Raw genomic sequence first — 10,525 nt, 5'->3', positions numbered from 1 at the left:
CTTAGTCGTCTCTTTTCCATATCGTATGTATAGTTGGATTATTTTTCAATGTGCATTACTTTACACTTAACACTGAATTTCATCTACTATTCCGTCACCCACTCACCCAGTTTAGTGAGATCCCTTATAACTCTTCACAGTCAGCTTTGGATTTAACTATCTGAGTAATTTTGTATAGTCTGCCAACTTTGACACCTCAGCATTCACCCCTTTTTTCAGATCATTTATGAATATGTTGAACAGTACTGGTCCTAGTACAGATCCTTGGGGGCACCACTCTTTACTTCTCTCCATAGTGAAACTGATAATTTATTCTTATCCTTTGTTTTCTGTCTTTTAATTCATGAGAGGACCTTCCCTCTTATCCCATAATTGCTTAGTTTGCTTAAGAGCCTTTGGTCAGGGACTCTGTCAAAGGCTTTCTGAAAGTCCAAGTACACTATATGCACTCGATCATCCTTTTCTACATGCTTGTTGACACCCTCAATGAATTCTAATTGATTGGCGAGGCATGATTTCCCTTTGCAAAAGCCATGTTGACTTTTCTCTCCCCAACATATTATATTTATCTGTGAGAGAGATAATTTTCTTTTTTTACTACAGTTTCAACTAATTTGCCTGGTACTGAACTTAGGCTTAAAAGCCTGTAATTGCCAAGATCGCCTCTGGAGTCTTTTTTTTTCCTTTTTTCAAATCAGCATTACACAAGCTATCCTCCAGTTGTCTGGTACAGAGGTTGATTTAAGTGATAGTTTATTTCAGAACTCTTGGGCAAATACCATCTGGTCCTGATGACTTATTACTGTTTAATTGATCAGTTTGTTCCAAAATCTCCTCTGCTGACACCTCAACCTGGTGTATTCACTTTGTATTTACCTGTGACATTCTGAGTACATTTCCCAGACCTGAAGAGTTCTGTGTAGCTTGAAAGCGTGTCTCTCTCACCAACAGAAGTTGGTCCAATAAAAAATATTACCTCATCCAGCTTGCACCTCAGTCTTGGATGGATCCACATAATAATTTTGAATGTCGAAGCTCATACTTCCAAGCCCTAATGTACATAATCAAACTAGGCTTCCTGCAGAGATGCATCACTAAATAGAAGTTGACAACTGAGAACCAACTCACTCACTAGATCTGGTCCAGCATATTTTTGAATCATCAGGTCTTTTTACTGGGGTCAGAAAGAGTCCTACAAATATTTGTAAGCAGCAACCCTGCCCTCATATTTTGGAAGTTGTAAAAGGAGTCCAGGAGGATACTAACTAGCCAGTGTGTAACAGTGTGGAAACAATGTCAATATATGTTGAATCTTTTTCAGTGTAAAATGATACCGTTTCATGAATTATAACAAAAGTGATAAAGTAACTAGATTAATTAAAAGTGCCCCTTCTTCCTTGTGTGAGAATTACTATACAAAAGTAGGGGAGTTTGAGTTCTTCCATTCAGGAAGTGAAGTCAGACAAGAAGCCAAGTGGCAAGCTGCCAGTGGCTCCCCAGACCTCAGCTGCTCCAAGAGCCCAACTCCCCAGACCTCAGCTGCTCCAAGAGCCCAACTCATTATGGATTTTCTCAAACAGCTGAAAGGGAAATAGTGCAAGTTACAAACTGTCTACATTAATTTATATTGTCTTTTGTTGAGGGATGGGGGTGCAAATTAAGCAGAAACTAGCCAATCCTGACAAAATCCATGGAGTTTGCAGGGTATGGAGAAACTGATGTTATGCCTTGGAGACAGCACTGCCCCATTTCCGCATGGGCAGGAGGAAAGCCACACACAACAAAGGCCTCCACATGTAGATCATTAGGAGACAAAATAGCTCAAAATTATTTTTTTAAACAAAATTTGTCCTCATTTTTTGTTCTGTTTCATTACTTCCCCTTTATATACAGTGGTATGCTGGAAGGTATTAATGGCTACCATCAAGCAGTTGTTTAATCTACAGAAAATTGCAGACCTGGTTCAAATTATGGAGTGTGCTAAATACCCTTCTTTCACGCTCTAATTGACGGAACAATTAAATGCCCCTTATATAGTGAAACAGCTGGAAACAACAGAAGCTACCACCCACAGCAAGAGACCACATGACAAGGTCTGAGCAAAACCATTTCAGGGAGATTAACAGGGGTTTCCCCACACACAGCTTCTTGGACACAAAAATCACTGGAGAAGTAGATTTGGAAATTGTGATCAACGAAACTCCCTGCTGTTGTTTCTTCTTACTGAGCCCTGGGAAATAGGAGTGTGTGTACATTCACTGTAAATAAACAGGATTGCACCAAAGAAATATCTGACTCACATCATCAATTTCTCCTCCTAATGGAAACAACTGTGCAAGGCCCAGAATAGTGGATACTTGCTCAGGCCAAAGAGGAAAAAATATTCCTTTTTTTTTTTAATAGTTAATTTCTTTATAGTTTACTTCATTTCTATCGAATTGCAGCCTTTTCTTTATTTTCTATTCTAGATTTTTTCCTCCCCTGCGTTGGTTTACCTTGGTTCCCTTTTCATCCCAGGGATCTATTTATTTCAGTTTCAGCTCTAAATATTTTTTCCTGTACATTTATTTTCATGTTTTTATTTCACATTTCCAAGCTCACTGTTCTCCATCCTGTCCATTGTTGCTGTTCCCCAATCCCTTAACATCTTTCCCTTCTGCTCTCCTCAATTCTGCCTCTTCCCTGCAATCTTTCCTGTTCTCAGCTGCAAAAGAAGCCCTGCTGACTCCTTAGTTTTCCTCCACCTCTATATTTAAGGTAAATACAAATGGTTTGTCCACCTTCCGCCTCGTAGTCTCAAATTCAGCCCCTAGTCTCTTCCCTTCTTCCAGGTTGCACCCAAGTCACCTCACCTGTCAGCTGCTAGCAGGAATTCTCTTCTCCATGTCAAATACTTCCCTTCCCACTGCTTTCCATCCTGTATTTACTCCACCTGCTGGCACTAAAAAAAGTTGTCGTCATTAAGAAAGTTATGTCCACCATGGCTGTTACCATGGTGGAAGTAATCAGACCTGCAAGGAACTATGCAGAATTGGTCACCCAGGGAAAGACATGAGACTGAATCACTGAGGCAGACAGAGCTAACCAATTGCTGGATTCTCGTATCTGTGCCTGGGCAGCTCTTGAGAACTTGGGAACTGACGAGAAAACAAAAGGAAAAAGTTTTGCAGAATTGGATCAGCGAAGGAAACTGGCCATGAATATGTTAAAGTTCTCTGTCTGGTCCTTTTATGTCCCTGTGTATTACGCAACCACCTTTCATAATGATTAAAAACTTGGTATTAATGACCAAAATAGAGACTCCATCCATATATTCCAAAATAGAGACTCCATCCATATATATATATACTCCATCCAATATTTGTATACATTAAGCTAAGTTCTTAGAACTGATCACTGCAGCTTTCCTTTAAAAAAATGTTTGGAACCTCAAGGATTAAGTGGCTACACTTTTGAAACTACAAACTCAATTCAGAGCTGTACATTCATCTGACTACCAAATTGTGGACATACATGGAATATTTTCACTCCTCTAGTCAATGAAAATTAAAAGCCCTGTGGAAAACTGGCTGGAGGAGGATTTACATGAGGAGGGTGCTGTGGAGAAGTGTAAAGGATACTGCTCTCTTGCATCACTTAGTAAGTGGTTGTAATATCTCGCAGCAAAAGTAGCACTACAGCATCAAGCTCGATAATCACACATTGTTTGAGCATCTATTGAGTGGAAAGAGAACAAAAAAATAGGTGACCTAGCATGAAGGAGACAACCGACCAGGACTCACTTTAGTTGGGTACCTATCTCAAGGCATTGCTCTAGGAAGGGGAAAACAGTAACAATCATGTATAGGCCCTCAGCCATGATCATGTGGCTACAGACACTGCCATTAAAACTAACAGGCCGGTCTTACTACTAACGGTAAGAGGCAGGCAAAAATAATAAATTGTAAAAATATACAAAGCAGCATTAACTACCCCTGCCCAGGCACCATGATCAAGGGCACTGTTATTTGCATTGTCTTTTCCTTTAACCTCTCCTTCTGGTTATGTGACTAATGTGTATTTAATGGCTTGTGAAAGTATATTTAAGGTCTAAAAACCATGCATTTTTTTTAAAACTGCCATTTTTGCATTCCAAATATCACATCATACCCATCCACTGTACAGTTAGCTTAATGTTAATACATAGCCCCTGCGCATGGAAATTACACTGCAGTCACAGATTATCATAGAATATCAGGGTTGGAAGGGACCTCAGGAGGTAATCTAGTCCAACCCCCTGCTCAAATCAGGACCAATCCCCAATTTTTGCCCCAGATCCCTAAATGGCCCCCTCAAGGACTGAACTCACAACCCTGGTCATCTGAAATAAATTAGCTATTAAATACACTATACAGTACTGTCAAGTAAGTGCCAAATAAAAGTTTGGACTGCTAAATACATTACTCAACAAATGACTAGCAATTAAAAGCTCCCAAAGTACTTAGCACCCTGCTAAATACCCTTTTCACCACCTGCACGTCATATACTTTTCGCACTTGTAGACAAGCACCAAGCAGAACTGCAGCACATGAAAGATAATGGTAACATTTGGGAGGGGGAAGGGCTTACGGATTGGAGCTCACGCTCTGTGAGCGTATACGAGAAAAATGACGATATTCAACTGCACAAATTTTAGGCTCTCAAATATATGAGATGTGGGGAGTTTTAATTGTCAAACTTTGAAGAGGCAAAGTATGGGTATGTGGATCCCAGATTTTCTCTGCGTTGGATTACCAATCCGGTTATTGGCAAAGATCTGTGGCTTGCAGTTATTGACTTTCAGCATGCTATCTCAGAAGTACAGCTATCAATGGTTCCCTTTTGGCTTAGTCTCTGCTCCTGGGATATTTCAGAGAGTGGTCTCTCAGTTCTTTCATGATATCCAGGGAACATATTGCTATTTGGATGATATTCTCCTCTTCGCTAAAACCATTCCTGAGCATAATACTATTCTGGACCAGGTGCTAGCCCAACTGCAACAAGCTGACAAAGTTAAATGCAGCCACGTGCAGTTTTGCAAAAGATGCTGTAGAGTTTCTAGTGTAGTATCTGTCAGCCAATTGAGCGTAGCCAATGCTGCAAACTGGAGCTTCACTACCATTACCCTGACTACCAGTGTAGTCTGGTCATAGCAGTTGACATTCGTTCAGTGGCCGACCTCAATACATAGGTGGTCATGCTCTCACCCTGATGGAAGCAAAGCATTTCCAGATTGAACTAGAGTTCTTGCTATTGTATGCTTCAAGGTCTACTTAGTGGAAAGACATTTCACTTTAGAAACCAATTATTTGCCTGTTTTGGCCTTTATCATAACACCATTGACCTGCTGACTGTGAAGTTGCAGTGGTGTATTATTCAGTTGTAGCAGTATGACTTCGATTTGGTACATACCAAAGGAAGACAATTTATTTGCCAATGACCTTTTGAGAAAGTCTTCTGAGTTGGCACCCGCATAGGCAGAAACAGCAGAGTACACTATGCTTTTTACTGAAACATATGTGGTGGACTGCTGATGCGACTCTTCAAGATATTGAGCTTGAAAGGTGATATGTGCTGTAGAAGTGGTTTGGATGGATCCACTCCTTAAGAAAATGTTGTGTACACTCTACAAAATTCGTTCCAAGATCACAGTGAAGACATGTTTCAGAGGAACAGCCGTGTTAGTCTGTATTCGCAAAAAGAAAAGGAGTACTTGTGGCACCTTAGAGACTAACCAATTTATTTGAGCATGAGCTTTCGTGAGCTACAGCTCACTTCATCTTATGAAGAAGAGCCTGTGTGGTCATCCCAGCAGTGTTGCAATATGCAGTCCTGGATGTGTAACATTTAGGAGTTACAAAGGAACTTCTGCATAGTTATGCTTGGTGGCCAGGGCTACACTCAGACACTGAGCATCAGGAGAAGGCATGCTCAGCCCACACAATGCGTACAACTACTGTTCCTCTGGATCCTTTGAAACTGGTAGTCATAGACAGACCATAGCAGAGAACTGCAGTAGATATCTCTGGCCTCTCAACTGCACTGCATGGCTACACACTGTTAATTGTTATAGACTATTACTCATGTTATCTTTCCGCATTCATAATTTCACAAGGCACCTCAAAGGAGTTCATTTCTTGCTTAACCACTGAATTTGTTATTTTTGGCCTTCTAGAGTGCCTTGTTTTAGATAATGGGATATCTTTTTTATCCAGAGAATTTGAAGGTTTTCTGATGAGTAGTGGTACAGAACAATAAAAATCTACTACGTACCATCCCCAAGGAAATGGAATAGCAGAGAGACTGCATGGAACTCTGAACAAACATATAGTTTGCATACTGGTGCAACACTGAGATACACCCTTCCCCTTATTGCATGAAGTCATGCTTTAAAAGATATTCAGAGGACACCTCATGAAAATACTGCTGAAATCCTGTTTTATCAGCTCTTCAGCCAACCTATGAGAACCAAGTTGTCTATGTTGACAGAAAAGGTTCATCCCAGCAATCGCCGTCCTAGAAACCAACTGATGTGATGAGGAAATATATGAGTTTCAACAAGCACTCCCATGTAAGACTCCATGGGTAGGTCTACACAACAATTAGACATCTGCAGCTGGCTTGTATCAGCTGACTCAGACTTGCGGGGCTTGGGCTGTGGGGCTGTACAATTATAACGTAAAAGTTCAGGCTCAGGCTGGAGCCCATGCTCTGGGACTGGCAAGTAGGGAGGGTCACAAAGCCCAGGCTCCAACTTGAGTCTGAATGTGTACACTGCAATTTTACAGCTCCATAGCCCAAACCAGCTGACACAGGCCAGCCACAAGTGTGTAATTACTGTGTAGACATACCTCAAGTCTTCAATCCTGGACAAGGAGTGTAAATTAGGCAAGGGCTGGAAGCATTTTCAATATTTGTGGTATGATTTTGTGGGCTGCAGGGTATGGAACGTTGGTGAGTGCATTTACCACAGGAAGAATGCATTGTTAACAGACAAGTTATACTGCCTGAAAGCTGAACAGATAGGGAAGAGGACGTTCTTTCTGAACGTGCTGTCATGTGACCAACTGGGGAAGTTGCACCACTGCAACAGCATTCATCCCCAGAACTGAATCAGAGGTATAACCTGTGGCCCCAGGATCACCTGATGCCTCCATCAGGTACCACCAAACTTCTGGGGGAGAAGGGAAGGAAATTATGACGACTGGTGTGTGGGTGTGTGTGACACCTCCCAGTTCCTGGCTCAGTTCCTGGTTCCTACTCCCTGAACTCAGTGTTCCTGTGCCTGTTTCTTTGCAGGGGAGGGGGGAGGGGGAAGAACCATGTGCAGAGTGCTGGATGAGTGCAGTTACTCAAGGCTTGCCATTACACATCTTCTGTTTGGACAGTTATAATGTTTTGTGAGACTTGCTGACCTAACCAGCTCAAGGTTATTATATGTTTTGATTGACAACCTACCCAAATGTCTTGCTTCTTTGTGTTTTGCAATTGATGTTCTGGGGTACATCTTTTTAAATGATATTCACTTTTGATTTAAAAAATTCAAGTGATTGAGAATCCACCACAACCCTAAGTACAAAGCCACAGCACAAAGGCAGCTAGTAAGTGGCCAACACAGGTATCAAACCCACAACCTTGGTGTTATTAGCATCTCATTTTAACCAAATGAGCTAGACACAGCAACCAACGATCACGTAGTATAGCTGTCAAGGTTCCTTCCCCACTCTGAACTCTAGGGTACAGATGTGGGGACCTGCATGAAAACCCCCTAAGCTTATTTTTACCAGCTTAGGTTAAAACTTCCCCCAAGTACAAACTATTTTACCTTTTGCCCTTGGACTTTGTTAGATGCTTGGTGGTGGCAGCAATAAATATATAACCGGGAAAGAGCCCGCTTGGAAACGTCTTTCCCCCCAAAATCCTCCCAAACCCTACACCCCCTTTCCTGGGGAAGGCTTGATAAAAATCCTCACCAATTTGCATAAGTGAACACAGACCCAAACCCTTGGACCTTAAGAACAAGGAAAAAGCAATCAGGTTCTTAAAAGAAGAATTTTAATTGAAGAAAAAAAGTAAAAGAATCACCTCTGTAAAATCAGGATGGTAAATAGCTTACATGGTAATCTGATTCAAAACATAGAGAATCCCTCTACGCAAAACCTTTAGTTACAAAAAGACACAAAAACAGGAATATACATTCCATTCAGCACAGCTTGTTTTATCAGCCATTTAAACAAAACAGAATCTAACACATATCTAGCTAGATTACTTACTAAATTCTAAGACTCCATTCCTTTTCTGTTCCCAGCAAAAGCATCACACAGACAGAGAGACCCTTTGTTTCCGCACCCCTCCGCTTTGAAAGTATCTTGTCTCCTCATTAGTCATTTTGGTCAGGTGCCAGCAAGGTTATCCTAGTTTCTTAACCCTTTACAGGTGAAAGGGTTTTTCCTCTGGCCAAGAGGGATTTTAAAGGTGTTTACCCTTCCCTTTACATTTATGACAATAGCCAAACACAAGTGTTCAAAAAGCATGAGTCAGAGTCTAAAAATCATAATATGGACTGAAAACTCATGAGATTGTAAATAATGAATTTGAGGTTCTTTGTATGCCTTCCATTTTTGAGCTGTTAGGGTTCACACGTTTAAGTTTTTTTCCTGCAGCCATGAGGGGTAAAAACTTACTTTTTTAAAAATGAAGGGTGAGTGTGTCACAAATCACACAACTCCAGGAACTGAGCTTTAAGAAAACACCAAATATCACAAGACTCATAATAAAAATCACACACAAGTTGGCAACATTGAAGCAGCCTTCCCAGACATGCAAAGAATTATGATGACTGCAAGTATTTATAAGAAATTTTACAAGATTCACTGACAAAAAACTTGGTTAAATGTAGAGCTAAGATTCCCCAGTGACATCTTGTGCCCTTCCAGCAAAACTCACATCTAAAAACCAGGAAATACAGAAATAAAGTACACATCAACCCAAATTCCACTGTGCATCCTGGAACTGTCAGTAATTAGTGGGAACTTTTTGGATGCACTGCTGCTCCATTCACTGTTAGGTGTAGCTGTATTGAATGGAGGAGGAATTAGCTGGAGAAACTTGGAAGAGCCATAATTGTGGTATGAGGCAATCTGGGGTCCCTGAGCACTTCTTCCGCCCCTTAACCTATGTGTGTGATGAAAGGAAACAGGTGTATGTACTCCCTAAGGAATGCAGTTTGACTCATTTCAGCAGCAAGATGTGTAGTGAGCGTTAGCAGCGGTGCCCAGGAGCCTTCTTTCCCTGGGGCTCATCATCAACAAGGTGGAATAGGAGAGTGGTGTGTGGATGTTATAAGTAAAAGTGTGGTGTTAGATGAAGGGGTTGATAAAGTGTAAAGGTGAAGGGCTTGTAAAATGTAGTAGGTGTAGGATTGTATCTGTGACATAGGCTCATTGTGTGAGTGTACAGTAGGTCCAGGTAGCTTCAGTTCAGTGCATCTCACCCAAAATACAAGTTTTGACTTAGCAAAAAAAATTAGACTCTGTCCTACAGTGGTCCTGGGCCCTATTCCTTGAGTGTTCTACAATACCTGCAAAGGTTGACTGCAAGTATGTTGGTATGGGTATAATGATACATCACTCAAAAAGGGGTGAGTTACAGATGGGTTCCTGTGTATTTTAACTTTGTATTTCTTGGTTTTCAGAGATTTGAGTTTTGCTGAATTCCACGTTGTGGAAGGGCATAAGATACCATCAGGCAACCTTAACACAGCATTAACAAAGGTTTTTAACAGAGGTTTTTTGTAGGAGTCAGTTGTAATTTGAGCAGTTTTAATTGTCATGTAGGTTTGCAGCTGAGGTGCTAATGTGCACAGCTACTATGTGATTCCTACCTGGTCCTGACCCCTCTTGTACACTTTGCTGAAGTGGAATGGGGATAATGGTCATGGTTTGAAGTGTTTGTAGCGGGGAGTTGCTGACAGCACAGGGAATGAAATCAAAGATATGGTAATCTTGAGGGTTTTCCCTTGCTGGTTACAGTAACGTGAAGCACATGAGAGAAGTCAGAGGTCTCTATCCTCAGCCGTTGCCTGCAACATATAACCTCACTGCCAAATTTCTGGTGTAAAAAGTTGCTCCTTGCTGTCTGGTGCCTTCTGCTGCTGTGTACACATCACAGGCAGTGGCTTACTAGAAGGTCGCATACCTGCTTGGTTATATAGACAGAGTTCCACATAGAATTAGGCCCCATGTCCTCATCATGCAACCCCACTATGCATCCTCCAGCTGGGCCACCCCATCCCTACTCCAGCCAGGCCTCATACCCCTGGCCCACCTAGTCCCCGCCTCCACAAGCCAGCCCCCACTTACCCATCATGTACAAGTGGTGTGTACCTTAACTTTCTATGTCCTGGTTTTCAAAGTTTACATTTCTGCATTGTCTACATTCTAAAAGGCCACTAGATACCACTGCACAACCTTAACTCTCCATTAATGAAGTTTTGGTGCATTTAATT

General features: G+C 41.5%; 1 protein-coding gene across 7 annotated transcripts in view; it reads right to left on the bottom strand.

Moving 5' to 3' along the window:
- RABGAP1L (RAB GTPase activating protein 1 like) overlaps positions 1–10,525 on the bottom strand; it is a 530,232-nt gene that overhangs the window by 333,306 nt on the left and 186,401 nt on the right. The gene's annotated exons all lie outside the window — the stretch shown is intronic.

This window comes from Lepidochelys kempii, chromosome 8 (genome assembly GCF_965140265.1).
Source record: "Lepidochelys kempii isolate rLepKem1 chromosome 8, rLepKem1.hap2, whole genome shotgun sequence".
Taxonomy (NCBI): Eukaryota; Metazoa; Chordata; order Testudines; family Cheloniidae; genus Lepidochelys; species Lepidochelys kempii.
The sequence above is the reverse complement of the archived record's forward strand: the minus strand, read 5'-3'. Positions and strand labels throughout refer to the sequence as shown.